Source organism: Mustela lutreola, chromosome 7 (genome assembly GCF_030435805.1).
Source record: "Mustela lutreola isolate mMusLut2 chromosome 7, mMusLut2.pri, whole genome shotgun sequence".
In the NCBI taxonomy this organism is placed as follows: Eukaryota; Metazoa; Chordata; class Mammalia; order Carnivora; family Mustelidae; genus Mustela; species Mustela lutreola.
In genome coordinates, this window is record NC_081296.1 from 91,161,843 (window position 1) to 91,177,556 (window position 15,714).

Here is a 15,714-nt window from a genome sequence, read left to right on the forward strand (position 1 = left end):
ACTGATTACAGCAATGGCAATCCAGAGGCACCTACGTGGTTCAGTCACTTAGCGTCTGACTCTTGATTTTGGCTCAGGTCATGATCCCAGGATCCTGGGATGGAGCCCCCATCGAGCTCCCTGCTAAGCAGGGATCCTGCTTCTCCCTCTCCCTCTGCCTGCCACTCCCCTTGCTTGTGCTCTCTCTCTGTATATATCAGATAAATAAATGAAGTCTTAAAAAAAAAAAAAAAAAAAAAAGACCCATCAGGAGACCTAATGGCATTTTGAACTAAAGTGACAACAGTGGAACTAAGAAGAAATAGGTGTGCTTAAATCAAGGAATTAAGTAAAGGATCTTTGAAACTATACATTCACTGTATTTTCCTGAAAACTTAATTCTTTTAACACCTTAATATTTGAGGGTCTGTCAAACCTATGTATCAGTGTACCACATTTTTGTGCTTTCATACCCTATCAATAACAATATGTAGTCTTTTAAAGCTTACTGAGTCCTTTCACAGATATTATCTGATTTTATCCTTACATATGTTTTTGGAGTAAGTTTTACATACAGGGAAACCAGCTCAGAAGCTAAGGGACTTGCCCAGAAGTTAACAGCTCTCTAGTACTACACTGAATCCACATCCCGTGCTTTTTTCAGAGATGTTCTGCTTCCCTGAAAACAAATGATATTTTTTCAAAGCTAATGATCACATTCTCAGCATTTGAATGCCAGCTTGGCAGCATATTATGAGTTGGTTAGATCAGGCATGATGAAGAACAAGAAGAGACGATCTGATTCATGTGTACCCCTGCCAAGTTCACAAGTGAAGCCCTAACCACCAATGTTTAGATTTAGATGAAGTCATGGGGTTGGGGGGATCCTCATGGTGTGATTAGTGTGCTTATGAGAAAGGAAGAGATGAGAGTTCTTTCTCTCTGCCATGCCAAGGGCACAGTGGAAAGGCAGCTGTCTGCAAGCCAGGGACAAAGCCGTTACCAGAACCTGAGCACACTGTCACCCAGATCTCAGACTTTCTGGCCTCCAGAACTGTGCGAAATAATTTCTGTTGTTTAGGCCACCCAGTCTACAATCTTTTGTTACGGCAGCCCAAGCTAAGACAGTTCATAAAATTATTTTATGCTGATAACTCCCAATTGCAGTATTTTCCAGAATTAGATGCCTGCCTACTCTGCATCTTACAAGCAGAATTCTTGTCCCTTTCGCCAGGTGATGGATACTAGGCACAATATTTATTCTGCATTTCATACGTTACCTAATAGCAGTAAGTGAATGAAGCCATACCGTTGCCATGTCAACTCAGTAGCTTGTCATATTGAAACAAGTTTCCCTTTCATTGTCCTGCCTTGTCTAACTGTGGAAAACCAAGGGCCGGGGCGCCTAGGTGGCTCAGTGGGTTGAAGCCTCTGCCTTTGGCTCAGGTCATGATCCCAGGGCCCTGGGATCGAGCCCCACATGGGGCTCTCTGCTCAGTGAGGAGCCTGCTTCCTCCTTTCGCTCTCTCTGCCTGTTTCTCTGCCTACTTGTGATCTTTGTCTGTCAAATAAATAAATCTTAAAAAAAAAAAAAAAAAAAAGAAAGAAAGAAAACCAAGGGTCTTCTGCTCTGTTCTCTATTAAAAAAAAAAAAAATAGAAAACTTTTTGAAACAAGAGTGCTTAAGAGAAATGTGGTACCAACTGGCATAGAGTTGGTGGTTTATAAATCATTTCACTGTCACCAGTGTTACCTCTCAGACTATTTCCTACCATTCTGTACACACACGGTCTAATTTTATCATCCTTTAGAAATACTGTGGCTACTACTTCCTGGCTAGTGGTCAACTTTTAAACCATTCTTTTCTTTGTTTTAAAACCTACGCAGGTGAGTTTTCTCAGTTTACCTGTTTCTGTTTTGGAAAATCATGCCTTTGAAAACAGATTATTTTGTTTGTTTATTTATTCCCATTCATAGATACCTCTGTGTGTGTGTGTGATCACAGTCATTCCTAAGGCAACCAGTTGTGTTTTGAGACAGCAAATCTTAAAGAGAGCTGTGATGCCACCTACCTTAAGAAGTTCCATTTTTCTGATGTTGTATTCCTAGGCATATGCAGATATTAGAGGAAAAAACAAAATTTAGTTCAAGTAAACATCTTTGAATTAGCATGTAGAATCAGACTGGATCCCTTCACTTTTTGACTCTTTAGAATATTTGAAGGTCTTAGTAATTTTCTATTAGGTTATTCTTTTTTTATTCATTTTTTGTGACTATTAGGTTATTCTTAAAAATTAATATCTTCACCTACAGTATGAACATAACTTTGATGATATCTGAAAGTCCCACTTCTAGCTAGGTGTATATATTTATAAAGCAGGGTATGGTACTGTTTTACATTAGATTTGAAAAAATTAGGAACATTTCAAAAAATCCCTTGCTATCTTCAAAAATATTGAAAATGATGATTGCACTTTTTTATGGCTGTACTGTTAATGCAAGAAATTATTAATTTGGAGATGGAATTGTACAGCCTCACATACTTGGGGTTTTTTATTTTTATCTTTTTGGTTTTTGACACGTGTCAGTGTGAAGTTATTTCATCGATTGAAAACAAAGGAACACTTTGACATCCCATGCTTTACCCTTCTTTTTGTCACCCCCCCCCCAGAGGAATCTTTAGAAAAGATTTGGCCTCAAAGAGATCTGGATCAGAATTCTGGTTCAGTCATGTACTAGCGAGGTCACCATAGGCACATCACTACATTGCTAAGTTAACACCCTAAAACCAAACATTCTGTCTCTCCTGCTTCTCCTCCTTCAGACCTATTCTTCTTTCTGTATCCTCTAAAAGGGATAGAAACTGTTTTGTTAACAATATCTATATTTCATATTGAAATAATATTTTTGATATAGTGGGTTAAGGAAAAAATGTATTATTAATCTTTATTTCATGTGTTCTTTTTTTGATTTTTAATGTCACTGCCAAACTTATTTGTGGGTCAGGTTCTTTTTTTTTTTTTTTTTAAGATTTTGTTTGACAGACAGAGATCACAAGTAGGCAGAGAGGCAGGCAGTGAGAGAGGGGAAGCAGGCTCCCTGCTGAGCAGAGAGCCGGATGCGGAGCTCGATCCCAGGACCCTGAGATCATGACCTGAGCTGAAGGCAGAGGCTTAACCTACTGAGCCAACCCAGGTACCCCTCTAGGATCCTTTTTTATCTTTAGTTTTTGGGATTACTTTGGGTGCTATTGTTGCTGTTTGTCCCTCAGTTTTATTGAGATAGAATTGACATATAATGTTGTATAAGTTCAAGGTGTACAGCACAATGATTTAATATATATATATATTTCATATATACATAGTGAAATGATTACCACACTAAGTTTAGTTAACATATCCATCACCTCACATAGATATAATTTTTTCTTGTGATAAGAACTTTTAAGATCTAGTCTCCTAGCAACTTGCAAATATATAGTCCACTATTGTTAACTGTGGTCGCCATGCTGTACATCATACCCCAGAACCAACTGCAACTGATATCTGCAACTTTATATCTTTTGACAGCCTTCATCCATGTCCCCCACCTTCTTTTTGCTGTTTTTTAACCTTTAAATGTTTTTCATCCTCAATAAAGGTAGTATATATATATATATATAACTGGGGGAAAAGTCAAATAATATCCAATGATAGAAATTGAATGTTCTCTCAGTCCTGCTCCCCAGAGGAAACCACTGATAAGTGTGTGTCTTTCAAGACTGTTTTCACACATACACACGTAATTATTTTTCACAAAGATGCCATCATTAAACATATTACTCTAAAATTTGCATTTTTAAAATATATGTATTTCCAAGTACAAAATTTTGTAATTGTCTTTGAATAGTCAGATTGGGGTCATGTTCCATGTTATGACTCTGCTCCTGGGCTGGGCAGAGTGCTGTTCTTCGCTGACTTATTTTACAATCCAGTGGTCACCTCACACTACTTGCAAAGGAGAAAGAGCTCCTATACCCAGGGTTTGGAATAGATGGCCCTGCTGCAAGTAAAAAATATCTTTGGAGTCTTACTTGTTTCATCTTAAAAGTTAGTGTAGCGGCGCCTGGGTAACTTGGTTGGTTAAACCTCTGCCTTTGGCTCAGGTCATGATCTCAGGGTCTTGGGATCGAGTCCTGCTTTGGACTCCCTGCTCAGGTGGGAGTCTGCTTCTCCTTCTCCCCATCTGCCCTTCCCGCTTCTCATGCTCATGCTCTCTCTCTAATAAATCAATTTAAAAAAATCTTTAATAAAAACAGTGTAGATCTTGAATTTGCAAATATTAAAGCATCTCTGTTTTCAAATAAAAAACAAGGAGGTTCTCAGAAACAAACAAACAAAAGCCTGAAGTAAAATTCTTAGTCCAGGAGGTTGTACTTGCTTGTCCTCTGGGCTTCAGGATACCCCAGTATATTGCCAGGTCCTGCTTGGGTATACCCTAGTGTGAGAAATACAGTGTTAGGCTTTCAAACAAAAGTACCTAGGGGTTTCCCACAACATACCCAGGAAGGAGGGAGCAGTAGATGCTACTGGAAAAATTATAATCACAGTTAGCTATAGAATAAGGGGCAGGATTTGGAATGGTACGTACTGAAAAGACAGAAGTTAGAATCAAGAGGTACTTAATATGGGCACTACTGATTCAGAGAATTGTTAGGATTAATGTAGGTTTGAAACCTGGCTCTGCTTTTTACTGGCCTGTGACTGTGAGCTATTTTCTTAACCTTACTGAGCCTCTGTTACCTCATTTGTAAAAAGGCATTAGGAGCAGGGTGGTAATAATGATACCAGAATCATAATACATCTGTGAGGATGAAATGATGATGTATATGAAGACATTTAAAGTGCTTCTGACCCATTAGAATTGCCTAGTAAATTATAGCTAACGGGAGAAAAGTGGAAGAGTCTTCTTTTTAGTTTACATGAATTTTTAATCTATGTACTTGGAAAAAGAGCCTCAAAATAGCTCTTCCACCAAGAATCAACTCCATCCACCCATATCTCTGCCTTGATAAGAGAATAGTGAGCACAGTTGTCTCATTTTATATCTAATTCTTACTCTCACAGCCCTCCCTCAAATCACATCCCCATTATTGCTTCCTGTCATTTCCAGTTTCTGTGCCCCCATTTCTGCTAAAAAAAGCAGAAGTGAAGGAAATGTGAGGGTTTGGGGATTTCTAAAAACTGTTCCTAAGTTCTCCTTGTTACATTATATTAAACTATAGTTATGTGAATGTAATATTTTCTGGATCTTTTCTCTGGGAAACACAAAGGAATTTCCCCCATTAGTGTCACATTTTATCTTTTAGAGGACAGGAATTACTATATTGGGCATACATAATATGAGAGTTACGCAGTTATGAGACTTCATTACATCAAAGAAATTCGCTGTTGTATTTTTTCACTCTGTGTCTTGCAAATGGAGAAACTTGGGCTCTTGACTTGCCTCAAGGCCACAGGTAAATTGCTGAGCCTGAACTGTTAGTTGTTTTGTTCTTAACATTTTATTTATTTATTTATTCGTTTGATGGATCGCTTCTTGGCCTTTTGGCTAAGATCAGGTGTATTTATTTATTTGAGAGAGAGCGTGTGCATTCGTGAGCAGGGAGGGGCAGAGGGGAAGGGAAAATCTGAAGCAGACTCCACACTGAGCCAGAGCCCGACACGAGGCTTGATCCCAGGACCACAAGATCATGACCAGAGCCAAAACCAAGAGTTGGACACTTAACCTACTGAGCCACCCATGCACCCCCTGTACTGATATTAATTTAAACATATGAGTTTGCTCTTTTGTACCTCAAAAATGATAGAATATTAGGACCTTTGTCTGATTCATTTTACAAAGCCTCTGGTGTGTATGTAACATGTCATAAAGAACACTTAAATGTAAATATATATTGTACAGAGTAATAATAAAACTAATTCTCCTGTACCTACCATTAAATTAAAACGCTCTCTATGTGCCCTAACTTATTTTTCTTCCTCCTGCTAACCTCTTCTTCCCCCATGCCCACAGCCTGAGTACAGTGTAATATCCTTGCCTTTCTTTGTTTAGGTTTGAAAAACCTGAGTGCAAGTTCAGCCCTAGGCATGTGAGGAAAGACAAGTATTGTCGCTGTTAGATGACAACTCCCCCCGCCCAGAGAAGGTGAACAGAATCTTTGGTTCATGGCTTCTCTGAGAGCTCCTTAGAGTCCCTTCTGGTGAGATAAGGGCTTAGGGTTATGCATGAGTCTTAGGAAACAGGTTTTTACCACAGCGAAGACATCTTGCAGAGTTGTAGTTTGAATGAATTGTACAACATTGGACAGAAATATGGTCAAACATCACAGGCTGCTGTTTACTGCCTCTAAACTCATGTGGCTTTCCTCCAGTTTTTAAGAGTAGATCAAAGTAAAATGTTCTTGCCTTTTCAGTAAAATGTAAGTCTTCACTGATCCAGGCAGCAAGGCAAGGAGTGGGAGTATAGTAACTCCAGACTTTGCTTAAGACAGCCAAGTACGAGCTCACACAGGCACTTGATTCTCCAGTGAAAATGCTAATGTCATGGCAGTGGGGATCATGGTGATGACTGTCCCTAATGTGGGCATCTCTCAAGGCACTTTCTAATCCTGATCAATTGCCCTCTGGTTCTTATACACAGCCCTTATCCTGGAACCACTCTTGACCATCCTTCATGCATTTCCCATTCTCTCTCTCCTATTTCCTGCCTTCCTCTTTCCTGGTTTAGTGTCTGGTAGAAAACATTCTTCAGGAGCTTCCTAAGGAAGGTGCGTGGGAGGTAAAATTTTGGAAGGCATCCATGTCTGAAAGTGTCTTTGTATTATTCTTATATATGAAAGAGTGGCTGAAAATAGATCTCTAGGTTAGAAACATTCTTTCAGAATTTTGAAGACAGTGCTTTGTTTGCAGTGTTGGAAATCTGAAAACTTTTTTTTTTCTTACTGTTATTTGCATTTATTTTATGCAGAATTGACTCCTGAGCCGTAATTTTTGTTTCTTCTGGGATATCTTTGTCTTCTGTGCAGCCTCCTCTTCTGGCTTAGGGACAGTCTGCTCTTTCTCAGTAAGGAGCATCTCAGTGTGGCAGGAGAGCTCCTGTTGGGTTAATCTGACCGTGAGCCCTGTAAGTTCTATGCTGCATCTTGGGGGCTTGTTCACCTGGCTGTGCTCAGTAACCAGAGAATCTACATCTAAACCCTTAAGTTCAGTGTGACTCTGCATTTTTAAGAATGTGCAGTAAAAAATTCAGCACTCTTTGGGCCACCCACCCTTCATCCATCCCCACACTTTGGCCTGGGCACACCTACCAACTCCACCATTGTAGTGATGGAATGGTATGCATTGCTTCTGCAAATGAAGTGACATCCTTCAGATACTTGGTGGCTTTTTAGATATGCATACCCTTGATGGCTTGGGCAATTTCACATGTGTTCTTAAAGTGAACGCGAAGATTTGAACCTTTTGGTTTGCATGATTTTGTAGGGCTTTCTGGGTCAAGTGAGTAGTGAACCATTTTCAAAGATCACCTCAGGCTGCTTATGGGAAGGACAGAAATCTGAAGACGTTTTGATGCCTGATCTTTTCTATATGGTCTGCTTTTTTCTTTCCGGAAGCTTTTGGAATTGTCTTTTTGTCTCCAGTGTTCTAAGCTTTTACAGTAGCATGACTTGATACGGTCTGTTTGCCATTCATTGAGTTGAGTATACAATGGACTATTTAGTTCTTTAAAAAAAAAAGAAAAGATTTTATTTTTTTGAGAGAAAGAGAGAGAGTGAGAGAGCGCAGAAGCATGGGGGAAGGGCAGAGGAGAGGGAGAAGCAGGCTCCCCACTGAACAGGGAGCCTAATGATATGGGGCTCAGTCCCAGAACCCTGGGATCATGACCTGAGCCGAAGGCAGACACAACTCACAGAGCCACCCAGGAATCCCATGGACTATTTCATTCTAAAAACTCACTATCTTACTGTTTTAGGAAATGTTCTTTGACTATTTCGTTGATGAATTCTCTCTGTTTTCCCTGTTTGTTCCCTCCTCCCTTCCTTACTCTCTCTCTCTTATTCAGATGTTAGATCTCCTAGGCTGGTCCTCTAAATTTCTTATTTTTTATCTCTTTGCTCCTTTTCTGGAAAGTCTTTTCTTTTCTTTCTTTATTTCTTTTTTTTTTTTTTAAGATTTTATTTATTTATTTGACAGATCACAAGTAGGCAGAGAAGCAGGCGGGGGCGGTGTGGGGGAGGGGGAAGCAGGCACCCTAATGAGCAGAGCAGAGAGTCTGACAGGACCTGATCCCAAGATCTTGGGATCATGACCTGAGCTGAAGGCAGAAGCTTTAGCCCACTGAGCCACCCAGGTGCCCCAAGGGAAGTCTTTTCCATATTCTCTTCCTACCCCTCTGTTGATTGTTTTTTTTTTTTAAGATTTTATTTATTTATTTATTTATTTAAGAGAGAGACAGTGAGAGAGAGCATGAGCGAGGAGAAGGTCAGAGAGCGAAGCAGACTCTCCATGGAGCTGGGAGCCTGATGTGGGACTCGATCCCGGAACTCCAGGATCATGACCTGAGCCGAAGGCAGTCGTCCAACCAATTGAGCCACCCAGGCGTCCCAATTTTTTTTTTTTTTTTTTTAATTCCTGGTAGCAGCCATGTTTTAATTCCTAAGAGCCCTTTATTTTCTTCCTTAAAAAAAAAAAAAAAACCTTAATGAATGCATGGTCTCATAGGATTTTTTTAAAGATTTATTTATTTTTAGAGAATGCATGCACACACACACGTGCAGAGTGAGAGGCAGAGGGAAAGAATCTCAAGCAGACTCCCTGCTTAATGCGGAGCCCCACTAGGGGCTCAAGCTCATGATCCTGAGATCAAGAGTCAGAGGCTCAAGCAATTGAGCCACTCAGGCCCCCCATTATCTCGTAGGATTTTAGTGTTAGGTTTTTATGGGATTTGGGCCTTCTCCCTTTATATATAGGCTTTTGCTTATTTATTTTCCTTATTTGTTTTAGACTCTTCCATTTCACAGGCTCTCCACCCTGTGGAGAGCTTATGATTAAACATAATCTAAACATAACAGCTGATTAGAAGCTCTGTGTAGGTGGGGTTATTGACTGTTGACTTCACAGCAGGGTGATCTGGGTTGGCCATATGTTGGGGAATTCCCAATTAGTATCTCTAGGGTTTTTTCCTTTGCCTGGTCAGATTCCCCAAAGGCGTGTTTCCAGTCTCTTGCCTGCTGGGTAAAGGCCTCACCAGTGCCAGTGTTTCTGAGAGCCAAGGAAGGAGACAGGTCTGAGTTTCTCTACATTCTAATTTCAATACGCATATATTCACGTAATCCCTATTTTCAGTATGGGGGACACACTGTCAAATGAGCTTGGTACTGTAATCTAGAGATCCTTTGAACCACCACATCCAGGTAATGAGCCTTTAGACTTCTTACCCCCGCCCCAGCAGAATCAATATGGATGTGGGATTGGAAAGCAAATTTAGGACTCTGATATTGCTTTAATAGCTTTTACCCAATTCTCCAGAGGTAGGAGCTAGACTTCCATTTAGTATGCCTCCTTTGCTTTTAGTTCTGGATTGTTTTGAGAAATTAAGTTGGTTCTTAGCTTACCCCTCTCCAAATCTGACTTTGTTGTATCTGCAAGGTTAGTGGCCACCTGTCCATCTCCTTTCCAGCTTCCAGATTTTGTTGCGGCTATCTCCCCTCTTGTTCTCCAAGTTCTTGTGGGTTTGTCATTTTACAAGGCTCTGTATTACAGTTTTACTGGGATTTCAATTGGGATTAATATTAGATTGTGTGTGTCTTCTTAACCTCAAAGCTTATGTTCTCCTCACTATTAACAAGTGTTGACAGAGAGATTAACACAAAAATCAGCGAAGTCTGTGAGAATCTCTCTTTCTTTTTCTTCCATTTTGATTCTCTTTCCTTTTTGGGGAGGGGAGGGAGGGGTGGATACGGTGAGGTTTGAGAGGTCTAAATGTACTAATCCACGCTGTACTTTCTAATAATAGATAGTTCTTACTAAGTACTTTTCCATGTGCTGTGTAGCTAAATACATCTACATTGATCCTCATAATAACCCAATTTGTATCTCCATTCTACCAATGATGAAACAAGCCCAAAGAGGAAATCTGCATTTCCTAAGGTCACACAGTTCTCATATAGTGGAACCAAAATTCAAACCTAGGCAGCCTGACATCAAAGCTTGTTGCTCTTAATTACTATACTATTAAATACTAGCTATAAATTGGAAAAGTCTCTTTTATGTCTCTTTTCAATTTTATTTACTGTATAAGCCCTTCCACTGCAGAGCTAGAGAGATGACTTGAAACATTAACTGGGGATACCCAAGGTGTCTTTTTATATTCCTAGGTCTTTTGTCTATTTTGAACTGACAGGATTGTTCCAGAAAACAAAGTCAATAGTAGCAGTGCACTGTTGTATGTGGCTCTGTGCTAAAACAGAAGTTATGTGAATCACTGCAGTCAAGGAAAGACTACACAAATTTCCAAGCCTCCACAGTCCCCTCATCGTATGCTATCTCCTCTAGTCATTAAATGGTACCTGTGGGCCTGAACATATTTACATTCTTTACCACTGTGAGCAGATTACCCCCCATACATGAACTGGATCTGGAACCCTGGAGGAAATTTTTAATAAATTTTGAAAGTAGAAATTAAAATGCATCAAAGTAAGTTAATTTAATCTTCCTGAAATTAGTTTTCAGTCTTCAAAATACTGTCCTTTTCTGCCTCACTGTGATAAAAGAAACGCAAATATCTTACAGAGAAACTAAAAAGACCAAAAAATGTGTGTAAATGTTCGGAGAAAAGTCATTCTATGAGTCAGGAGTGAAATCTTCTGTCTTCTAGACAGCGCTGACTCTTAGCGAGATGGGGAAATCCATCTTGGCCAATTTAATCATTCTCTAAAAGGCTGGACAACTGTGTGGGTGCTAATGGCATCAGAGAGACACGGTACGCAGGAAACACATCCCACACTTGACAGGATGTTCCCAAGTCAGGAAGGGCATTTCTCTTCCTCAGTAGAATTGTTTCATTGACTAAAGACAACATGAGATCATTGAAATCTCCCCAAAATACCAGAGACTGACGAAAGCAGGATATAGGACATGGTGAGTCTAATGTGATATAGTGGGATCATTTATGACGTCATAATAAAGTGATAGTATTTTGTGTACATACTTCCTTCCAAGAGATTTGAAGAACTTTATGGAGTCAATCAGTCACTAAAGTTTTAAATCTTCTGCGTTCAGAGTACATGGTCCCAGAGATGGGAGCAGGACTCTGGTTCAGTCACAGCCTCTCCTCTCTGAAACTCCGCCACAAGGCTTTTGAAGCTTCCACTTCTGGAATACCACCCAGAGAAGTTTCCTTCCCTCACCTCACCCCAGCTTCTGCTGCTTCTCTAAAACATTTCCTTTTTTCATCTTCTTCCAAGTACCTATTTTCATCAAGTGTTAATGTAGACCTTACCTGGTATATAGCTCTTGAACAGTTCCAGCAATGAAATTCATTAATCTTCTTTAAGTAAAGAATGATTTCTCCCTCTGTCTCTCTCTCTGTAAGCAGCAGCAGCAGCAGCTGTCATAGGTAGAACTGAGGACTAGACCCCACCAGTAAGTAGCTGGCAAATGAAAATGTGACAAGAAGCCTTGAGCCACAACTTTGGTGGGTTTTCTGCACTCTTCCGTGGTGGCATTCAGAGGTACATAGAAAAATGTCGAATAACAGTCACCTGAGCACTATCTCTAGGGCAGGAATTCTTTTCCTGAAACTTAGCTCAAGAGAACAGTGTTACAAAGACAAAGAAGAGAAGTGAAACTGGTTATGAGCTCACCTGAAGATGTTAGGAACACAGAAACAAGTAGAAAACTCCATTGTTGTAGTGTAAGTTATGACTTGCATTGTTTTTTCTGCTGCAAACTTTGTGGAGAGCACAGTGTGTCAATTTATAAACATTGTGTTTATAGTCTTCTGAGTCTGTGAGAACATTGCTCCTATAGAGTTTCATCCATCATTGCATCTCTAAAGTGATTTTATGTTCTCAAACTTGTCAAAATTAATTAATTTGAGGGGGAATAATTGTCAAAATTAATGTACATGAAAGAAAAGGATCCAAAGAACCTTTGTTTACTTTTCTTGCTTTCTCTCCTCTGCTTTTGACTTAAACTTACCATCTCCTAAAACCCAGCCAGATTCAAATAGGAACCTTCCACCCCCCAACCATCCCAGTTCAACCCCCAGGTTACCATGAGGTTGTCTTTAGTGAAGCAATAGCATAAAAAGTGAATGTGTATTTCCTGGCCTTAGTGTCCAGAAAACTATGTAACTGGTATTAGAAATTGGTATTCTTCTATGCTGGAGCTATATGCAGGCTATTCGTGGTTATTCTAAGAACTTCTTTCTGGTTTTTTTTTTTTTTTTTTATGGAATTTTAAGTCTCTCTACATACAGATAATGGAAAATAATCTCTTTAACATCAACATTCTATTTTTTTAAAAGATTTTATTTATTTATTTGAAAGAGAGAGAGAGAAAGGGTGAGTTCATATGCACTTGGGCAGGGAAGGGCAGAGGGAGAGGCAGACTCCCTGCTGAGCAGAGAGCCTGATGCGGGGCTCAATCCCTGAGCCAAAGGCTTATGCTTAACCAACTGAGCCACACAGGCACCCCTCAACATTCTATTTAAAATTGCTTCCTTTCACAGCTCAGGTGCTGCATTATAGCTGTGTGTACGTATAAAGAGGAGACAGGTCAAAAACAAAATCACTTCACATTTTCCTTGGTGTGAGCACTTTATATGGTTTTATCTGAGAAAAATGAGGCCTCCAAACTTAGACCGGCCAAGTGCCATGATGCCTTCCTCCTCAAATACCCCACCTGTTCACAGTTTGCGCCTGTAACAGCCGGTGACCATTTTCAGTGGGAACAATTTCTACTTGAATCAAGCTCCCCTTCTACATTAGATCCTTTAAAGAAAACTGTCCACAGCTGAGTGCAGGAATCTTTTAACTTCCCATTTCACTCATCGAATACCAGCCAGCATCAGAAGGTGCCTGTGGGGGCGCCTGGGTGGCTCAGTGGGTTAAAGCCTCTGCCTTTGGCTCAGGTCATGATCCCAGGGTCTTGGGATCGAGCCCCACGTTGGGCTCTATGCTCAGCAGAGAGCCTGCTTATGATCTCTATCTGTCAAATAAATAAATTAAAAAAAAAAAGAAAGAAAAAGAAGGTGCCTGGGAATGACACTGGGTGCCTTATCCACTGGGTAGCGGGCTCTAACTAGCTGAATAAAATTGGGCGAGGGGCTGCCCTTCAGTCAGGCTAAGAGAAGTAAATACAGCTTCTCCTCACCATTCCCCCACCACTCCTCCACACTGACAGGAGAGAGGCTGGGCTGAAGGTCGAGAGGTAGGTGAGAAAAGAATCATACTTAAGCACTAACATGCAGCCTCCCCGGGGCCACCTTATCAAACTGGCCCCTGGTTGTTTGCAAGTCATTAGAAGGAAGAGTCATTGCCAGAGACCGAGTGCCCCGCAAGCCACATGGTTTTGAGATCCTTTTTCCAATGAGCTTTTCATATAGGAATTGTATGCGGCTGTGATGTCATTTAATGTTTTTGTTGAGAATGACTTGAGAGAGAAACGTTCATAATACTGTTAAGGATAGTGGTAGAGGGGAGAGGGTGAGAGGGCACCTGATTTCACATTTTAAAAATAAAGCAATCTGAGCAAATAAATGAAACAGGAATTTGAAATTCCTGACTCAGGCCTGGACCCCCCACCCACAGATCCTATACTATTCTATCCTGTAAATTTGGAATGGTATCTTCTGTAGCAAATCAGGAGACTGATATTAGATGACTGCTGGTTCGATTATGATTCCACTTTGACCAAAGGTGAATATGGAGCAAGGGACAATACTTACTCACCCGGCCTCTCCCTCAGCCAGGATGCTGAGTGCTGAAAACCTCCCACCTGTCCCCACTCCTGCTGCCTCTAGGCACTTCTGGCTTCCGCCCTCTCCTGGCTTTTTACGCTGACTGGCTTGCTCTGCGCGTCTGCAGCCTGCAGCCGGCTCCCACTTCCATCCTCACACCAGCTGTATCTCCTCCGTGCCTTTGCCCTCAAGCCTCCCTCTCTCTCTCCCCCACACCGTCCCTCTACCAATGACTCACCTCCTGCAACACACAGAAAATAGAAGCTGTCAGGAGGAGTGAGCTCGTGTTTACACACACACACACACACACCCGCACCCCCACACCCTGCACAGTCAAAACCAGTTTATCTCTGCTCAAATCGGTCTTTGTGCTAGAGGTGTTCTCTCTCTCACCTGTTCTCTAGATTCTCTGCCTGTTTTCTCGGGAAACTGGCTCCAACAATCATCCCCTCTATGCCTGTATCTTCAGCTTTTAGCTTGCCGCTGACTTTTTCTGATCAGAGTATAAATATTGTCAAGTCTCTTCCCTCTATAAAAACAAAACAAAACAAAAAAATATCAAACACCTTCTCCCTTCACAGTGAAACTTCTGGAAGTTGGAAATTTCAAAGAGGACACACGACACAGTTTCTGAAATGAAAAAGCAGAATTGATTGTTATTTTTGGTAAGCAAAATAGAGCCATGCTTGTAAGCCAGAGTCTCTCTGGACAAAGCAAACTATGAGCGTATGTAGTTTAGGGAACCAGTTGAAATCTCACTCCTGCCCCCGTGGTGTCATCAAAATGACTCCTCCAGGCTGCAGGCCGAGCTTTGGTGTCTCTGTAAGCACTGATACTTATCCTGTCCTTCATAGTCTTTCTGAGAGACTTCCGTCTCCTGGTTCTCCTTTCATCTCTTGCTGTTCCTCAGTTTACATTAAATTGTTTTCTCTTCACTCTACTCTTCAGAAAAGAATATTCCTCATGTTTCATCCTCAGCTTTATTCCCTTGTAAGTCTGTATCCTTCCTGTGATACCTCATCTACTCCGAATGGCTCCACATCGTTATCTCCAGCCCAGAGCCCTCTGCTAAATAGTAGAGTCCTGTCACTGGCTGCCCACTGGATATCTCCAGCCTGGGCGTATCGTGAGCTTTTCTTCTCTGTCTTGCTACCGTCGTTTGTCCCGTTGTCCCAGTCTTCCTTGGTTTTTCTCTCTCCTCATTTCCCACATGAAATCAATGACTAAGTCTGATCAGCTCTGCTCTACTAACTCTCAGAGGGCTCTCTTCTTTCTGTCTTCACTGCCCCGGCCTCCGTTCTCGTCTCTTACTTCAATTACCGCAGAAGCCCCCTACTTGATCTCCTTGCTCAGCCTTCTTGCAGTTTACAGTTTTGATCACTCTAAATTGGGAGTCATTCATGCTCCTGTTTTCAATCCTTTGCTTTACCCCCATTGCCTTTAGGTGGGAAAAGATTCCTTATCACAGCTTACAAGGACCTTTGTGATCTGACCTCTGTATTCATTCCGGCCTTTTTTTCTGGCATTTCTCACTGTCATCGCACACTTCTGCGTGAATTGCATCTGACAGCTTGCAGTTCCTCGAATTCAGTGTACTTATAAAGACCTTCCACCTTCAACATGGCATTCCCATTCCTTGCCCGGATAATTCATCTGAAACCTCAGCTGTTGCTTCCTCTGTGGAGACTTCCTAGACTGCCCTCCCCACCCCCCATGTGATTTAAGTGCTCA

The 15,714-nt window shown here is 41.1% G+C and overlaps 1 protein-coding gene and 1 pseudogene across 3 annotated transcripts in view; one reads left to right on the forward strand and one right to left on the reverse strand.

Moving 5' to 3' along the window:
- Positions 1-15,714, forward strand: part of PRORP (protein only RNase P catalytic subunit) — a 142,498-nt gene that overhangs the window by 112,073 nt on the left and 14,711 nt on the right. The window lies entirely within an intron of this gene.
- Positions 6,975-7,533, reverse strand: LOC131835421 (large ribosomal subunit protein uL22-like; annotated as a pseudogene).